Raw genomic sequence first — 17,777 nt, forward strand, 5'->3', positions numbered from 1 at the left:
TAAATGTTATTGCGAACATTTAGTTGGTTTTTAAAGTTTAACTTTTGAATATTCGGCTTCCTTTGAAATTTGTGACGGGTCATTTCTTACCATTTAAGATTGCCACCATCGATTGACTGTATTCCGTACGCACGAACACTACACGTTGTGGTGCCGATGACATTGTAATTCTGTCGGACACAGCAAAGGACTTGGAAGACGAGTTGAACGGAATGGACAGTGTCTTGAAAGGAGCATATATGATGAACATAAACCAAAGCAAAACGAGGATAATGGAATGATATCGAATTAAATTAGGTGATACTGAGAGAATTAGATTAGGAAAGGACAGTAAAAGTAGTAGATCAAAATAAGTGATGATGGTCGAAGTAGAGAGGAAATGAAATGTAGACTGGCAGTAGCAAGGAAAGCGTTTCTGAAGAAGAGAAATTTGTTAACATCGAGTACAGACTTAAGTGTCAGGAAGTCGTTTCTGAAATTATTTGTATGAAGTGTAGCCATGTATGGAAGCGAAACATGGACAATAAATAGTTTGGACAAGAAGAGAATAGAAGCGTTCGAAATGTGGTGCTACAGAAGAATGTTGAAGATTAGGTGGGTAGATCACATAACTAATGAGGAGGTATTGAACAGATTTGGAGAGAAGAGAAATTTGTGGCACAACTTGAATAGAAGAAGGGATCGGTTGGTAGGGCATATTTTGAGGCATCAAGGGATCACCAGTTTAGTATTCGAGGGCCGCGTGGAGGGTAAAAATCGCAGAGGGAGACCAAGAGATGAATACACTGAACAGATTTAGAAGGATGTAGGTTTCAGTAGGTACTGGGAGATGAAGAAGCTTGCACAGGATAGTGTAACATGGAGAGCTGCGTCAAAGCAAGTACCAGAAATATTGCAATGAAGCATATTGGATGTTATAAGTAAACAAAAAAAAATCCCCCGCACTGCACCGCATGGGCAACTGCGCGTTCAGGGAGAGGGTTAACAGTAGAAAGACATCCCGAAGAAAGATGTTGTAAGCGACGAGGTACAGTGGGCCCCGAGAAAAATACCAAAGAAATTGGATGGGTTAGATATATACAGGATTATTACAACTGATTGAAGCGATTTCACAGCTCTACAATAACTTTATTATTTGAGATATTTTCACAATGCTTTGCACACACATACAAAAACTCAAAAAGATTTTCTAGGCATTCACAAATGTTCGATATGTGCCCCTTTAGTGATTCGGCAGACATCAAGCCGATAATCAAGTTCCTCCCACACTCGGCGCAGCATGTCCCCATCAATGAGTTTGAAAGCATCGTTGATGCGAGCTCGCAGTTCTGGCACGTTTCTTGGTAGAGGAGGTTTAAACACTGAATCTTTCACGTAACCCCACAGAAAGAAATCGCATGGGGCTAAGTCGGGAGAGCGTGGAGGCCATGACATGAATAGCTGATCGTGATCTCCACCACGACCGATCCATCGGTTTTCCAATCTCCTGTTTAAGAAATGCCGAACATCACGATGGAAGTGCGGTGGAGCACCATCCTGTTGAAAGATGAAGTCGGTGCTGTCGGTCTCCAGGTGTGGCGTGAGCCAATTTTCCAGCATGTCCAGATACACGTGTCCTGTAACGTTTTTTTCGCAGAAGAAAAAGGGGCCGTAAACTTTAAACCGTGAGATTGCACAAAACACGTTAACTTTTCGTGAATTGCGAATTTGCTGCACGAATGCGTGAGGATTCTCTACCGCCCAGATTCGCACATTGTGTCTGTTCGCTTCACCATTAAGAAAAAATGTTGCTTCATCACTCAAAACAAGTTTCGCACCGAACGCATCCTCTTCCATGAGCTGTTGCAACCGCGCCGAAAATTCAAAGCGTTTGACTTTGTCATCGGGTGTCAGGGCTTGTAGCAATTGTAAACGGTAAGGCTTCTTCTGCTTTAGCCTTTCCCGTAAGATTTTCCAAACCGTCGGCTGTGGTACGTTTAGCTCCCTGCTCGCTTTATTCGTCGACTTCCACGGGCTACGCGTGAAACTTGCCCGCACGCGTTCAACCGTTTCTTCGCTCACTGCAGGCCGACCCGTTGATTTCCCCTTACAGAGGCATCCAGAAGCTTTAAACTGCGCATACCATCGCCGAATGGAGTTGGCAGTTGGTGGATCTTTGTTGAACTTGGTCCTGAAGTGTCGTTGCACTGTTATGACTGACTGATGTGAGTGCATTTCAAGCACGACATACGCTTTCTCGGCTCCCGTCGCCATTTTGTCTCACTGCGCTCTCGAGCGCTCTGGCGGCAGAAACCTGAAGTGCGGCTTCGGCCGAACAAAACTTTATGAGTTTTTCTACGTATCTGTTGTGTGTCGTGACCATATGTCAATGAATGGAGCTACAGTGAATTTATGAAATCGCTTCAATTATTTGTAATAGCCCTGTACGTCTGTACCGCCAGCGCAGAAACAAAAGTAAATGGAATGTGTTCTTCCTCTGAAACCATGTGGAATAAGGCGTTTTCTCTTAAGATTTTTGGTTTAAAAGATCGTTTCTTTCACATCTGCGAAAAATCATTAGTCGTCGTTGGACACGCAGTACAGTGAAGAGTGCTACACCCGCACGTGTGTCAGTGGAGTCGGTAATGAGCTGCGCTCGTCGTTGTCAGTGTATGTGGTGGTTTCCAGACCCTGTGCGCTGCAGTTCGTGATAAGTTGGTTTGGACTGAACGGGGACAAAACTGTAAGGTCGTCACTCTCTTCATCAGTTAGGTGGCAAACCACGAGTAGTGGCCAAAGGAAGGAGGCGAAAGGCAAATTGTGATAAGCTAAGTATAACTACCACAACAACAAAAAACAGAGCTGAAGCACAGAAAAGTCGTTAAAAGATCAGTCAAGAGAAGGTATTAAAATCAAGAAATGAAAAACAATAATGAGAATAAAAATGAGGAAGGGGCAGAAGCCAGGGTGGGCCACACGGCAAAGGTGGGGGGTGTGGGGAAGGGGGGAGGGGCACCCAGAGAGGGGTGAAACTTCCTGGCAGATTAACTGTGTGCCGGACCGAGACTCGAACTCGGGACCTTTGCCTTTTGCGGGCAAGTGCTCTACCAACTGAGCTACCCAACCACCGTTCTCACAGCTTCAATTCTCACTCCGCTGCAGAGTGAAAATTTGATTCCAGAGAGGGGTGGTTTGAATGAGGGACTCGGTCCGTTCGTCGGTCGCAGCCGGCGGGCGGGCACTCACCTGCAGCCTGGAAGCGGTGTCTCCGAGCGGCCAGTCGACGTCTGCGTCGTCGGCGCCCGCCTGCGGCGGCCGGCTGCGCCAGGGGGCGGCGGGCTTGCGCCGGCTGCACCTCCCGAGAGACGCGTCCGCCATCACCTGCGGACCACCAGAGAAGCCATCACTACCCAGTAGCCCGAGCCGAGCCGGTGCCACGCTACAGCGCCAAGGATTTAGTTACACTACTGGCCATTAAACTTGCTACACCACGAAGATGACGTGCTACAGACGCGAAATTTAACCGACAGGAAGAGGATGCTGTGATATGCAAATGATTAGCTTTTCAGAGCATTCACACAAGGTTGACGCCGATGGCGACACCTACAACGTGCTGACATGAGGAAAGATTCCAACCGATTTCTCATACACAAACAGCAGTTGACCGGCGTTGCCTGGTGAAACGTTGTTGTGATGCCTCGTGTAAGGAGGAGAAATGCGTACCACCACGTTTCCGACTTCTTTGAAGGTCGGATTGTAGCCTATCGCGATTGCGGTTTATCGTATCGCGAAATTGCTCCTCCCGTTGGTCGAGATCCAATGACTGTTAGCAGAATATGGAATCTGTGGGTGCAGGAGGGTAATACGGAACGCCGTGCTGGATCCCAACGGCCTCGCATCACTAGCAGTCGAGATGACAGACATCTTATCCGTAGGGCTGTAACGGATCGTGCAGCCTCGTCTCGATCCGTGAGTCAACAAATGGGGACGTTTGCAAGACAACAACCATCTGCACGAACAGTCCGACGACGTTTGCAGCAGCACGGACTACCAGCTCGGAGACCGTGGCTGCGGTTACCCTGGACGCAGCATCACATACAGGAACACCTCCGATGGTGTACTCGACGACAAACCTGGGTGCACGAATGGCAAAATGTCATTCTTTCGGATGAATCCAGGTTCTGTTTAGAGCATCAAGATGGTCGCATCCGTGTTTGGCGACATCGCGGTGAACGCACATTGGAAGCGTGTATTCGTCATCGCCATACTGACGTATCACCCGGCGTGATGGTATGGGGTACCATTGGTTACACGTCTCGGTCACCTCTTGTTCGCATTGACGGCACTTTGAACAGTGTACTTTACATTTCAGATGTGTTACGACCCGTGGCTCTACCCTTCATTCGAACCCTGCGAAACCCTACATTTCAGCAGGATAATTCACGACCGCATGTTGCAGGTCCTGTACTGGCCTTTCTGGATACAGAAAATGTTCGACTGCTGCCCTGGCCAGCGCATTCTCCACATCTCTTACCAATTGAAAACGCCTGGTCAACGGTGGCCGAGCAACTAGCTTGTAACAATACGCCAGTCACTAATCTCCATGAACTGTGGTATCGTGTTGAAGCTGCATGGGCAGCTGTACATGTACACGCCATCCGAGCTCTGTTTGACTCTATGCCCAGGCGTATCCAGGTCGTTGTTACGGCCAAAGGTGGTTGTTCTGGGTACTCATTTCTCAGGATCTATGCACCCAAATTGCGTGAAAATGTAATCAGACGTCAGTTGTAGTATAATATATTTGTCCAATGAATACCCGTTAATCATCTGCATTTCTTCTTGATGTGGCAATTTTAATGGCCAGTGGTGTATTTGTTCATGCCGGACCCGCCAGGTTAGTCGAGAGCGCTAATGCGCTGCTTCCTGGACTCTGGTAGCAGCGAAGGCCCCGGATCGATTCCGCCCGGATTACCGACGAGGGCCGGTGTGCCGGCCTGCCTGGATGTGGCTTTTGGGCGGTCTTCCACTTCCCACTAGGTGAATACCGGGCCTCAGTTACATGACTCGCAGACATCTCAACGTGTTTACACTATTCCATGGCTTACACTGGACACACAGCAGGTGTACACTCACTCCATCCCGGGGCATCCGGCCACCCCCTACAATTATCCGTGTCAAATCCGTCCTTAACCGTGCCGACCCTGCGCAAAATGCGGGACAAAAGCGCTAGAAGAAGAAGAAGAAGAAGAAGGTTTCACCAACTGCGACATGGTCGCAATGCCATTATGGCATTATCACTTGAGGACATGGTGTAAAAGAGATCCCAGGATAGTCATTACGGACTGAAATCGGTCATCGCCTAAAGAATTCATGTTGTGATCAAAGACTGGAATTAAAAAAAAAAACATCTGAGAAGAAGACTTGTCCATGCCAGAGCTCACGGGCTGGTCTTTCCCTAATGCTCCTAAATGCGTTGTGTCTGGAGCCTGTACGGATGCGTATTGATTTTCACGTTTACGGACGCAGCCGCTAATGGACATCGTAATGTTTCGGTTATTGTGGCTGTAGTACACACGAAAGTTTTGCATCACCTCGGTTCCGAGAATTCCGGAACCGGTACAGAAAATTGGATTAGAGATCAACACAAACATCATTTCCGCTCTTTTTATTACTCATGAAAACCACACATTGCATGTTGTACCACCATACACCGAGACCTTCAGAGGTGGTGGTCCAGACTGCTGTACACACCGGTACCTCTAACACCCAGTAGCTCGTCCTCTTTCACTGATGGACGCCTGTATTCGTCGTGGCATACTATCCACAACTTCATCAAGGCAGTGTTGGTCCAGACTGCCTCACTCATCAACGGCGATTCGGCGTAGATCCCTCAGAGTGGTTGGTGGGTCACGTCGTCCTCAAACAGCCCTTTTCAGTCTATCCGAGGCATGTTCGATAGTGGTTCATGTCTGGAGAACATGCTGGCCCTTATAGTCGAGCGACGTCGTTATCCTGAAGGAAGTCATTCACAAGATGTGCGTGATGGGGGCACGAATTGTCATCTGTGAAGATGAATGCCTCGCCGATATGGTTGCACTATCGGTCGGAGGATGGCCTTCACGTATCCTACAGCCGTTACGGCGCCTTCCGTGACCACCAGCGGCGTACGTCGGCCCCACATAATGCCCCCCAAAACATCAGGGAACCTCCACCTCGCTGTCTAAGGCGTTCAGCCTGACCGGGTTGCCCCCAAACACGTCTCCGACGATTGTCTGCTTGAAGGCATACGCGACGCTCATCGGTGAAGAGAACGTGATGCCAGTCATGAGCGGTCCATTCGGCATGTTGTTGGGCCCATCTGTACCGAGCTGCACGGTGTCGTGGTTGCAAAGATGGACCTCGCCGTGGACGTCGGGAGTGAAGTTGCGCATCGTGCAGCCTGTTGCGCACTGTTTGAGTCGTAACACGACGTCCTGTGGCTGCACGAAAAGCATTACTCAACATTGTGGCGTTGCTGTCAGGGTTCCTCCGAGCCACAATCCGTAGGCAGCGGTCATCCACTGCAGTAGTAGCCCTCGGGCGGCCTGAGCGAGGCATGTCATCGACAGTTCCTGTCTCTCTGTATCTCCTCCGTGTTCGAACAACATCGCTCTGGATCACTCCGAGACGCCTGGAAACTTCCCTAGTTCAGAGTCCTTCCTGGCACAAAGTAACAATGCAGACGCGATCTAACCGCGGTATTGACCGTCTAGGCACGTTTGAACTACAGACAACACGAGCCGTGTACCTCCTTCCTGGTGGAATGACTGGAACTGATCAGCTGTCGGATCCCCTCCGTCTAATAGGCGCAAATGGACGGGTTTAGTTACATCTCTGAACAGTCAAAGGGACTGTGTCTGTGATACAACATCCAGTGAATCTTTATCTTCATGAGTTCTGGGAACTGGGGTGATCCAAAACTTCTTTTGGATATGTGTACAAAAACGAGGAACTTGCAATAGAAGAGATTTATTTTACTTTATTGAAAATGCAAAACGTTTTTGACGTGTGTATGTGGTGCTCAAGTAGATACTGTAGCAGGCCTGGAGGCTTTTAACAAAAAAATGATTCAAATGGCTCTGATCACTGTGGGACTTAACTTGTGAGGTCATCAGTCCCCTAGAACTCAGAACTACTGAAACCTAAATAACGTAAGGACATCACACACATCCATGCCGGATGCAGGATTCGAATCTGCGGTCGTAGCGTTCGCGAGGTTCCAGACTGTAGCGCCTAGAACCGCTCGGCCACCCCGGCCGGCGGCTTTTAACGCTCGAGAAATTATTGCTTATCGGCATTTCAGATATCTGAAATCTGTAACACAGGTCTTATTGGACGTCTAGAATGCCGTTGGTTCTGAGGCCGAGGAATAAAATAATTGAGTCAGAATTTGTGTCCGTATGGCTTAAAAAAGCTCTTAGTTGTAGGAAGGTTATAGTAGTTGGTGGTGTGACAGATAAGTAAATTCTCTTTCACAGCCGGTCTTTCCAAAATCCATTGCAGGAACAGTTCTCTCAAGGGAACCTGGGCATCATAGGCTGTAGCTTACGCTAGTATTTTGTAATTTAATAACTGAAAAACTTTAATAGCTACTGAAATAACCTCCACGTGAAAAAAATTTAAAAACTGTGGAATATGTAGTGGAGTGAACTTTTCTTTTTATGTTACTTACGGAATTGCGTGTGATTCTTACTTTGCGTACACTGTACTTCCACACCACTGAAAGAAAAAGGTCAAAAGGAGATTTATTCTTTCCATTACTAACTTGTTGAAAGAGTAGACCACAAACATTTAGCAATTTGTTGCTTTGTGCATTTTTTTGAGAAATGATCTTTCAGAAGTCGCATCTTTCAGAAGTCGCATCTTTCAGAAGTCGCATCTTTCAGAAGTCGCATCTTTCAGAAGTCGCATCTTTCAGAAGTCGCATCTTTCAGAAGTCGCATCTTTCAGAAGTCGCATCTTTCAGAAGTCGCATCTTTCAGAAGTCGCATCTTTCAGAAGTCGCATTTTTCAGAAGTCGCATTTTTCAGAAGTCACATTTTTCTCCTAATAATTTAAGAACATACGACATGCTGCAGCTCAAAACATCGAACAACTTTCTCAATAATGTGGTTCTATGTGTACGCAAGCAGTATATTATTACCGACACAAAATTCTGTTTACGTAGCTTTCATATTGGATGGGATAATGATACTAAAATAAGCAAACAACGTTGATTACGGGAAAAACCAAAGATTTACACGTGATTTTCTTGTCAACCATACCTCGACGAACATTTCAATTCCACAAAGTCGTTGAGTCTGACTGTTCTTTCCATTTTCTTTAGTTCTCTTTCTTTTCTTCGCTATTTTGTCCTCTTGTCGTAGCCCACTTTTCGTGTTGCCTACTCTCACCATGTTGAATTCCAGCATTACGGATGAAGGGCGCCACGAACTTGTATTTCCAGGTAGGTGTCCGGATGCTTTTGACCACAAAATCTATACTCAAGTCATAGACCCCCCCCACCTTTCCCCATTCAGTGACTCTCACGTCGCTGCCAAATACGGACGAAACAAACAGAGCAGAGAGTGAGACTGTGGCGTGGTGAGTGGTGTGTCGGCCGGAAGAGGCGGAGGCGGAAGCGGCGCACGCCCACACGCACAGAGGGCGCCAGAGTGCAGCAGCAGTGCCGCCCACACCACGCCCTGGAGTACTGGTGCGCGGTGTGGCACCCTCACCACACACGATTAACGACGGAGTACATCGACAAAGTCCAAAGAAGGGCAGCACGCTTCGTACTATCGAGAATCAGAGGAGAAATGCCACGGTCATGATACAGGATTTTTGGGTGGACGTTGTTACGGTGCTCGATTATTTCGAAGTGCAGCTTCTCTGGAAAGAAATCCTAATTAATCGAAACCATCAGCTGCCAACAGGTGTTTTTTTTTTTTATCTTCATTTAAACACTACAGAGTAGCTCACTACCTCGGTTACTACGGTGGGCCGTGTGCTACTTAATACAAGTGACAAGCCAGGCAGTGTTAGGCTGCTAGCAAGTTATGTTAGCTTGACAAGGCCCCATTCCGTTACCGTCCCTGCCACGTGGAGGCGGACCTTTTTCTCATGTTTCTGCCCTGGCTGTTGCTCTGTGTGTTGGTACACTCTTTAATACAGTGAGTGACGTTTATATGCAAAATAATTAATAAAAACTAATTTAATTACGTATAAAATAAAACATAATAGATATAAAAAAATACACACAAAGGAAAACAAAGAAAAAGAATTCTAAGCTATATGGTATCTACAGAGAACCGAGTTCTCCCTGATGCAATTTTAGAGTACAAAGCTATACATGTGCCCCAAAAATTAAACTGAGCTAGATTTCTCCTGTTAAGATTATGAGTGATGTTACAATTTCACATGAAACATAATAGCAGAATGAATATTAAAATATCTTGCATAGACAATCTTAAATGCAGGAAGTATTCAGGTAGCTATGTTTAAACATAATAGGATTCCTCTATTCAAAATTTAAAATTGAATTTAAGTATAAGATAACATACAAATCATCAATTGTTAGAGATAATTGGTTACCAAAGTTAATATAATTAATAAAAAGAATATAGTTATACTTAGAATAAAAGGAAATAAGTGTTTGATACTCTCACATGCACTTCCTGAGTGTGGAGGCTATGCATGTGCCTGTAGATTGAACATAACTAGATTTCTCTACGTGACATTATAAATAAGGTTTCAAATTACACGTGAATAATAATACAATATGAATATTAACATATAGCAGTACAATTATATCTTGCATGCTGTTAATTATAATTGATACCAAAATTATCGCCAACACAAATGAAATTACAGAAATATTCAGATAGCTGAAGGTTATACATGAACATTCCTCTATACAAGATTTTATTTGGGGCAGTAGATTACAAAAACCAGAAAACAATGTTAATATATCACAAAAGCTAGAAGACTATATTAGAGAAATCAAAAATTAAGTTACACAGAAGTCTAAACTGTGATAATTCAAGTGTAAGATTGCTTAAATTGATTACAAGTAAATCCAGTTTATGTGGCAAGACAAGTGACTAGGTTGTGAGCCAGGAAGGGGAATCTGCATGAATGTCCACTGAAATCTCTGTGACCAGAATGAGATTTTCACTCTGCAGCGGAGTGTGCGCTGATATGAAACTTCCTGGCAGATTAAAACTGTGTGCCCGACCGAGACTCGAACTCGGGACCTTTCCCTTTCGCGGGCAAGTGCCCTACCAACTGAGCTACCCAAGCACGACTCACGCCCCGTGCTCACAGGTTTACTTCTGCCAGTACCTCGTCTCCTAGGCAGAAGTAAAGAAATTTTGGTTGACCGCCTGGTGGTTCTGGTAGTACGCTGGGTCGCTGTGGTTGTGTTGCATTTTGTGTGGGGCTGTGTGCTCGGAGCCGTGGAGTACCGCCTGTGTGAACCGCTTCACAGGGGAGTACTGATCGGGCCATTCTTCGTCCTCTGCTGTATGAAATGATTTTATTATTATTTTAAAGCAACATTATCACTTAAGTGACTTAATTCTTGTTGCGTTAATTGCAACTTGGGTACTGAGAAATCTAGTAGTGTAATTACCGAAGATTTAATAGTGGCACATGCCCGTTTACCTGTTTCGTGATCTGTTAATTGCCGAAAGACCTTGAGCTCATATGATGTGATGTTCTTAAACTATTGTATTTTTATGTCATGTTATTGTTTTCATTTAATTTGCTGATCACTGGTGTACTGTTCCAAGTATTAAAATGTTTCAGGTAGCTATTACTTGGGTGGAACGCGCGCAACCGCAACGGAGAGAGTAGTTGCGTGCCTTACGTGTCCGTTGTTGGCGCGGCCTGGTGTCCGTTGTTTGTTTTGGTGCGCCCGAGTTAAGTACTGTGTTGCCTCCTCCCTTGCGGACCCGTCGTGTTCTTCTCATAAACATTTCCTTCAAAGCATTTCAGTTAATTTTATTCTAGTACTATTTTATTTCTTACATTGGTAAAATTGTTCGGCCTTCATTATGCACATTCTTGGTCTTAGCGGAGTTGATGTGCCATTCTAATTTATTAAACTCCATTGTGTGCCCTTCGTGATACATGTTGTTTACTGACTCAGTATGGCAATTATCTCCCCCCCCCCCCCCAATGAACCATGGACCTTGCCGTTGGTGGGGAGGCTTGCGTGCCTCAGCGATACAGATGGCCGTACCGTAGGTGCAACCACAACGGAGGGGTATCTGTTGAGAGGCCAGACAAACGTGTGGTTCCTGAAGAGGGGCAGCAGCCTTTTCAGTAGTTGCAGGGGCAACAGTCTGGATGATTGACTGATCTGGCCTTGTAACAATAACCTAAACGGCCTTGCTGTGCTGGTACTGCGAACGGCTGAAAGCAAGGGGAAACTACGGCCGTAATTTCTCCCGAGGGCATGCAGCTTTACTGTATGATTAAATGATGATGGCGTCCTCTTGGCTAAAATATTCCGGAGGTAAAATAGTCCCCCATTCGGATTTCCTGGCGGGGACTACGCAAGAGGACATCGATATCAGGAGAAAGAAAACTGGCTTTCTACGGATCGGAGCGTGGAATGTCAGATCCCTTAATCGGGCAGGTAGGTTAGAAAATTTAAAAAGGGAAATGGATAGGTTAAAGTTAGATATAGTGGGAATTAGTGAAGTTCGGTGGCAGGAGGAACAAGACTTTTGGTCAGGTGAATACAGGGTTATAAATACAAAATCAAATAGGGGTAATGCAGGAGTAGGTTTAATAATGAATAAAAAATAGGAGTGCGGGTTAGCTACTACAAACAGCATAGTGAACGCATTATTGTGGCCAAGATAGACACAAAGCCCACACCTACTACAGTAGTACAAGTTTATATGCCAACTAGCTCTGCAGAGGATGAAGAAATTGATGAAATGTATGATGAGATAAAAGAAATTATTCAGATAGTGAAGGGAAACTAAAATTTAATAGTCATGGGTGACTGGAATTCGAGAGTAGGAAAAGGGAGAGAAGGAAACATAGTGGATGAATATGGATTGGGGGAGAGAAATGAAAGAGGATGCCGTCTGGTAGAATTTTGCACTGAGCATAACTTAATCATAGCTAACACTTGGTTCAAGAATCATAAAAGGAGGTTGTATACATGGAAGAATCCTGGAGATACTAGTAGGTATCGGATAGATTTAAGACAGAGATTTAGGAACCAGGTTTTAAATTGTACGACATTTCCGGGGGCAGATGTAGACTCTGACCACAATCTATTACTTATGAACTGTAGATTAAAACTGAAGAAACTGCAAAAAGAAGGGAATTTAAGGAGATGGGACCTGGATAAACTGAAAGAACCAGAGGTTGTACAGAGTTTCAGGGAGAGCATAAGGGAACAATTGACAGGAATGGGGGAAAGAAATACAGTAGAAGAAGAATGGATAGCTCTGAGGGATGAAGTAGTGAAGGCAGCAGAGGATCAAGTAGGTAAAAAGACGAGGGCTAGTAGAAATACTTGGGTAACAGAAGAAATATTGAATTTAATTGATGAAAGGAGAAAATATAAAAATGCAGTAAATGAAGCAGGCAAAAAGGAATACAGGCATCTCAAAAATGAGATCGAGAGGAAGTGCAAAATGGCTAAGCAGGGATGGTTAGAGGACAAATGTAAGGATGTAGAGGCTTATCTCACTAGGGGTAAGATAGATACTGCCTACAGGAAAATTAAAGAGACCTTTGGAGATAAGAGAACGACTTGTATGAATATCAAGAGCTCAGATGGAAACCCAGTTCTAAGCAAAGAAGGGAAAGCAGAAAGGTGGAAGGAGTATATAGAGGGTCTATACAAGGGCGATGTACTTGAGGACAATATTGTGGAAATGGAAGAGGATGTAGATGAAGATGAAATGGGAGATACGATACTGCGTGAAGAGTTTGACAGAGCACTGAAAGACCTGAGTCGAAATAAGGCCCCTGGAGTAGACAACATTCCATTAGAACTACTGACGGCCTTGGGAGAGCCAGTCCTGACAAAACTCTACCATCTGGTGAGCAAGATGTATGAAAAAGGCGAAATACCCTCAGACTTCAAGAAGAATATAATAATCCCAATCCCAAAGGAAGCAGGTGTTGACAGATGTGAAAATTACCGAACTATCAGTTTAATAAGTGACAGCTGCAAAATACAAACGCGTATTCTTTACAAACGAATGGAAAAACTGCTAGAAGCCGACCTCGGGGAAGATCAGTTTGGATTCCGTAGAAATGTTGGAACACGTGAGGCAATACTGACCTTACGACTTATCTTAGAAAACAGATTAAGGAAAGGCAAACCTACGTTTCTAGCATTTGTAGACTTAGAGAAAGCTTTTGAAAATGTTGACTGGAATACTCTCTTTCAAATTCTCAAGGTGGCAGGAGCAAACTACAGGGAGCGAAAGGCTATTTACAATTTGTACAGAAACCAGATGGCAGTTATAAGGGTCGAGGGGCACGAAAGGGAAGCAGTGGTTGGAAGGGAGTGAGACAGGGTTGTAGCCTCTCCCCGATGTTATTCAATCTGTATATTGAGCAAGCAGTGAGGGATAAACATCAACAAAAGCAAAACGAGGATAATGGAATGTAGTCGAATTAAGTCGGGTGATGCTGAGGGAATTGGATTAGGAAATTAGACACTTAAAGAAGTAAATGAGTTCTGCTATTTGGGGAGCAAAATAACTGATGATGGTTGAAGTAGAGAGGATATAAAATGTAGACTGGCAATGGCAAGGAAAGCGTTTCTGAAGAAGAGAAATTTGTTAACATCGAGTATAGATTTAAGTGTCAGGAAGTCGTTTCTGAAAGTATTTGTATGGAGTGTAGCTTTGTATGGAAGTGAAACATGGTCGATCAATAGTTTGGACAAGAAGAGAATAGAAGCTTTCGAAGTGTGGTGCTACAGAAGAATGCTGAAGATTAGATGGGTAGATCACATAACTAATGAGGAAGTATTGAATAGAATTGAAGAGAAATTTGTGGAACAACTTGACTAGAAGAAGGGATCGGGTGGTGGGGCATATTTTGAGGTATCAAGGGATCACCAATTTAGTATTGGAGGGCTGCGTGGAGGGTAAAAATCGCAGAGGGAGACCGAGAGATGAATACACTAAGCAGATTCAGAAGGATGTAGGCTGCAGTAGGTACTGGGAGATGAAGAAGCTTGCACAGGGTAGAGTAGCATGGAGAGCTGCATCAAACCAGTCTGTAGACTGAAGACCACAACAACAACAATGTAACAACACTTTATTTCCACGCAATGCAAATTTTACATAAGAATTATTCGTTCTTTAACACTTCTATAGTGGCGCGGACCAGAAGTGAAACCTGCGCGAACACTGATGACTTCTTTTCAGCCCTAGGCAACGACACACGTTTCTCGGACCGAGTCGTTTTCTGTAGGGGGACGAGGTTCGTGCCAGGGTAGTAGGTCTTTCCTTCAGTGCCCTTTGACAATCAAATCGCTACAACTCTAGGCTTCATGCCTTACGGTGTACCCAATTTCGTCGAGTGCATTTTTTCCTACTTCTGCTAGATTAATGGCTTTTTTATTTCTATTTTAAATACACCCATCCTAATAAATTAAGGCTAATGCTGACATGTGGTGAAACGACGCTCTGGTGGGCGGTTTGCGGGTTTAAATCAGCTCGGGGTGTGACCGTGCGGTTCATTTGACCTGCGGTCGTCGCACGGTGGCGCTGGCAGCAGTCCACATACGCACAGGTTAGTTGCTGCTGTCGGAGTACGGTGCAGCGATTAAGTGTGCAGACGTGCTAATGGTGACTGTGTGTTGAAAATGGCTCAAAGAACACACAGAGGGGTAGAATACTAGGTCGACGTGAGGCCGGTCACACACAGCAGGTCGTAGCACGGGCCCTCCGTGTGCCACAAAGTGCGATCTCAAGATTACGGCAACGATTCCAGCAGACAGGAATCGCGTCCAGGCGCTACAGTACGGGACGTCCGCAGTGTACAACACCACAAGAAGACCGATATCTCACCATCAGTGCCCGCAGACGGCCACGGAGTACTGTAGGTAGCCTCGCTCGGGACCTTACTGCAGCCACTGGAACAGTTGTCTCCAGACACACAGTCTACAGACGACTGAACAGACACGGTTTATTCACCTGGAGAGCAGCAAGGTGCATTCCACCTACCCCAGGTCACAGGAGAGCCCATAAAGCCCGGTGTCAAGAACACAGTACATGGTCCCACGTTATGTTCACAGACTAGTCCAGGTATAGTCTGAACAGTGATTCTCGCCGGGTTTTCATCTGGCGTGAAACAGGAACCAGATACCGACCCCCTAATGTCCTCGAAAGGGACCTGTACGGAGGTCGTGGTTTGATGGTGTGGGGTGGGATTATGATTGGTGCACGTACACCCCTGCATGTCTTTGACAGAGGAACTGTAACAGGTCAGGTGTATCGGGACGACATTTTGCACCAGTATGTCCGCCTATTCAGGGGTGCAGTGGGTCCCACCTTCCTCCTAGTGGATGATAACGCACGGCCTCACCGAGCTGCCATCGTGGAGGAGTACCTCGAAACAGAAGATACCAGGCGCATGGAGTGGCCTGCCTGTTCTCCAGACCTAAACCCAATCGAGGACGTCTGGGATGCTCTCGGTCAATGTATCGCTGGTCGCCTTCAAACCCCTACGACACTTCGGGAGCTCCGACAGGCACTGGTGCAAGAATGGGAAGCTATACCCCAGCAGCTGCTCGACCACCTGATCCAGAGTATGGGAACCTGTTGTGCGGCCTGTGTACGTGTGCACGGTGATCGTATCCCATATTGACGTCGGGGTACATGCGCAAGAAACAGTGGCGTTTTGTAGCACATGTGTTTCGGGACGGTTTTCTCAACTTACACCAACACCGTGGACTTACAGACCTGTGTCGTGTGTGTTCCCTATGTGGCTATGCTATCAGCGCCTGATTTGTGTAGTGCCACGTTGTGTGGCACCACATTCTGCAATTATCCTTAATTTATGAGCATGAGCGTAGATATACAGTGGACATGATGCGATTATATAATGAATGTTGCTAATTTTTATTATTACGGTATAATTATTTAGCAGTTCCCAGGGGTGTCGTGCATCAATCATCTACACGTTCCGTATTTTCTGTAAATAGAAATTAACGTCGTGCATTCTAGATATTATGTAAATGTTATGTATGCCTGTACGGCCAAATTCCAATAGAGAGAGAAAAAACGAATAAAACCGCTTCATCATCTGCTACAGTCCTATGAAGAGGCCAGAGCGTCGCGCGGTAGGCGGTGGCTGCTCTGCGGATGGCCCACCACACAGGACTACACTACACTACACTACACTACGAGTGTACTCACATGTCTGCTGGCGCTCGCAGCGACTCCGCTTTCCACGTTGCTGTCATCACCTGCAAATGAAAACACGTCACTGCAGGCATTTTGTAACAAATGTCCAACTAAAACAGTAATTACTGACACGCAAGTTCGCAAAAACCAAGACAAAAGGAAAAAGAAACCGTTAGCCAAATTAAAACGTTGAGGAAAAATAACAAAGCATGAGGAGGAGGAGGTACATCTACATACACACTCGGCAATCCACCATACGGTGCGTGGGGGAGGGTACCTCGAACCACAACTAGCATCTTCTCTCCCTGTTCCACTCCCAAACAGAACGAGGGAAAAATGACTGCCTATATGCCTCTGTACGAGCCCTAAAGATAAGAGATTAGGGTCTTTCCGCGAAATGTAAGTTGGCGGCAGTAAAATTGTACTGCAGTCAGCCTCAAATGCTGGTTCTCTAAATTTCCTCAGTAGCGATTCACGAAAAGAACGCCTCCTTTCCCCTAGAGACTCCCACCCGAGTTCCTGAAGCATTTCCGTAACACTCGCGTGACGATCAAACCTACCTGTAACAAACCTAGCAGCCCGCCTCTGAATTGCTTCTATGTCAATCCGACCTGATAGGGATCCCAAACGCTCGAGCAGTACTCGAGAATAGGTCGTATTAGTGTTTTATAAGCGGTCTCCTTTACAGATGAACCACATCTTCCCAAAATTCTACCGACGAACCGAAGACGACTATCCGCCTTCCCCACAACTGCCATTACATGCTTGTCCCACTTCATATCGCTCTGCAATGTTACGCCCAAATATTTAATAGACGTGACTGTGTCAAGCGCTACACTACTAATGGAGTATTCAAACATTACGGGATTGTTTTTCCTATTCATCTGCATTAGTTTACATTTATCTATATTTAGAGTTAGCTGCCATTCTTTACACCAATCACAAATCCTGTCCAAGTCATCTCGTGTCCTCCTACAGTCACTCAACTACGACACCTTCCCGTACACCACAGCATCATCAGCAAACAGCCGCACATTGCGATCCACCCTATCCAAAAGATCATTTATGTAGATAGAAAACAACAGCGGACCTACCACACTTCCCTGGGGCACTCCAGATGATACCCTCACCTCCGATGAACACTCACCATCGAGGACAACGTACTGGGTTCTGTTACTCAAGAAGTCTTCGAGCCACTCACATACTTGGGAACCAATCCCATATGCTCGTACCTTAGCTAGGAGTCTGCAGTGGGGCACCGAGTCAAACGATTTCCGGAAGTCAAGGAATATGGCATCCGTCTGAAACCCTTCATCCACAGTTCGCAAGATATCGTGTGAAAAAGGGGCGAGTTGCGTTTCGCAGGAGCCATGCTTTCTG

The 17,777-nt window shown here is 45.7% G+C and overlaps 1 long non-coding RNA gene and 1 other non-coding gene across 2 annotated transcripts in view; both read right to left on the reverse strand.

Moving 5' to 3' along the window:
• Positions 1-3,030: 3,030 nt before the first annotated feature.
• Trnal-caa lies at positions 3,031-3,105 on the reverse strand. Its single transcript has one exon. It is a non-coding gene; the product is annotated as a tRNA-Leu (tRNA).
• Positions 3,106-3,224: 119 nt separating this feature from the next.
• The window catches only part of LOC124553599, a 42,800-nt gene continuing 28,247 nt past the window's right edge, over positions 3,225-17,777 (reverse strand). Inside the window, exons 2-3 of the long non-coding RNA XR_006968073.1 lie at positions 16,410-16,459; positions 3,225-3,360 (exon numbers count right to left, since the gene is read on the reverse strand). This is a non-coding gene — a long non-coding RNA (uncharacterized LOC124553599). The remainder of the gene's footprint in view (positions 3,361-16,409; positions 16,460-17,777) is intronic.

Source organism: Schistocerca americana, chromosome 11 (genome assembly GCF_021461395.2).
Source record: "Schistocerca americana isolate TAMUIC-IGC-003095 chromosome 11, iqSchAmer2.1, whole genome shotgun sequence".
Taxonomy (NCBI): domain Eukaryota; kingdom Metazoa; phylum Arthropoda; class Insecta; order Orthoptera; family Acrididae; genus Schistocerca; species Schistocerca americana.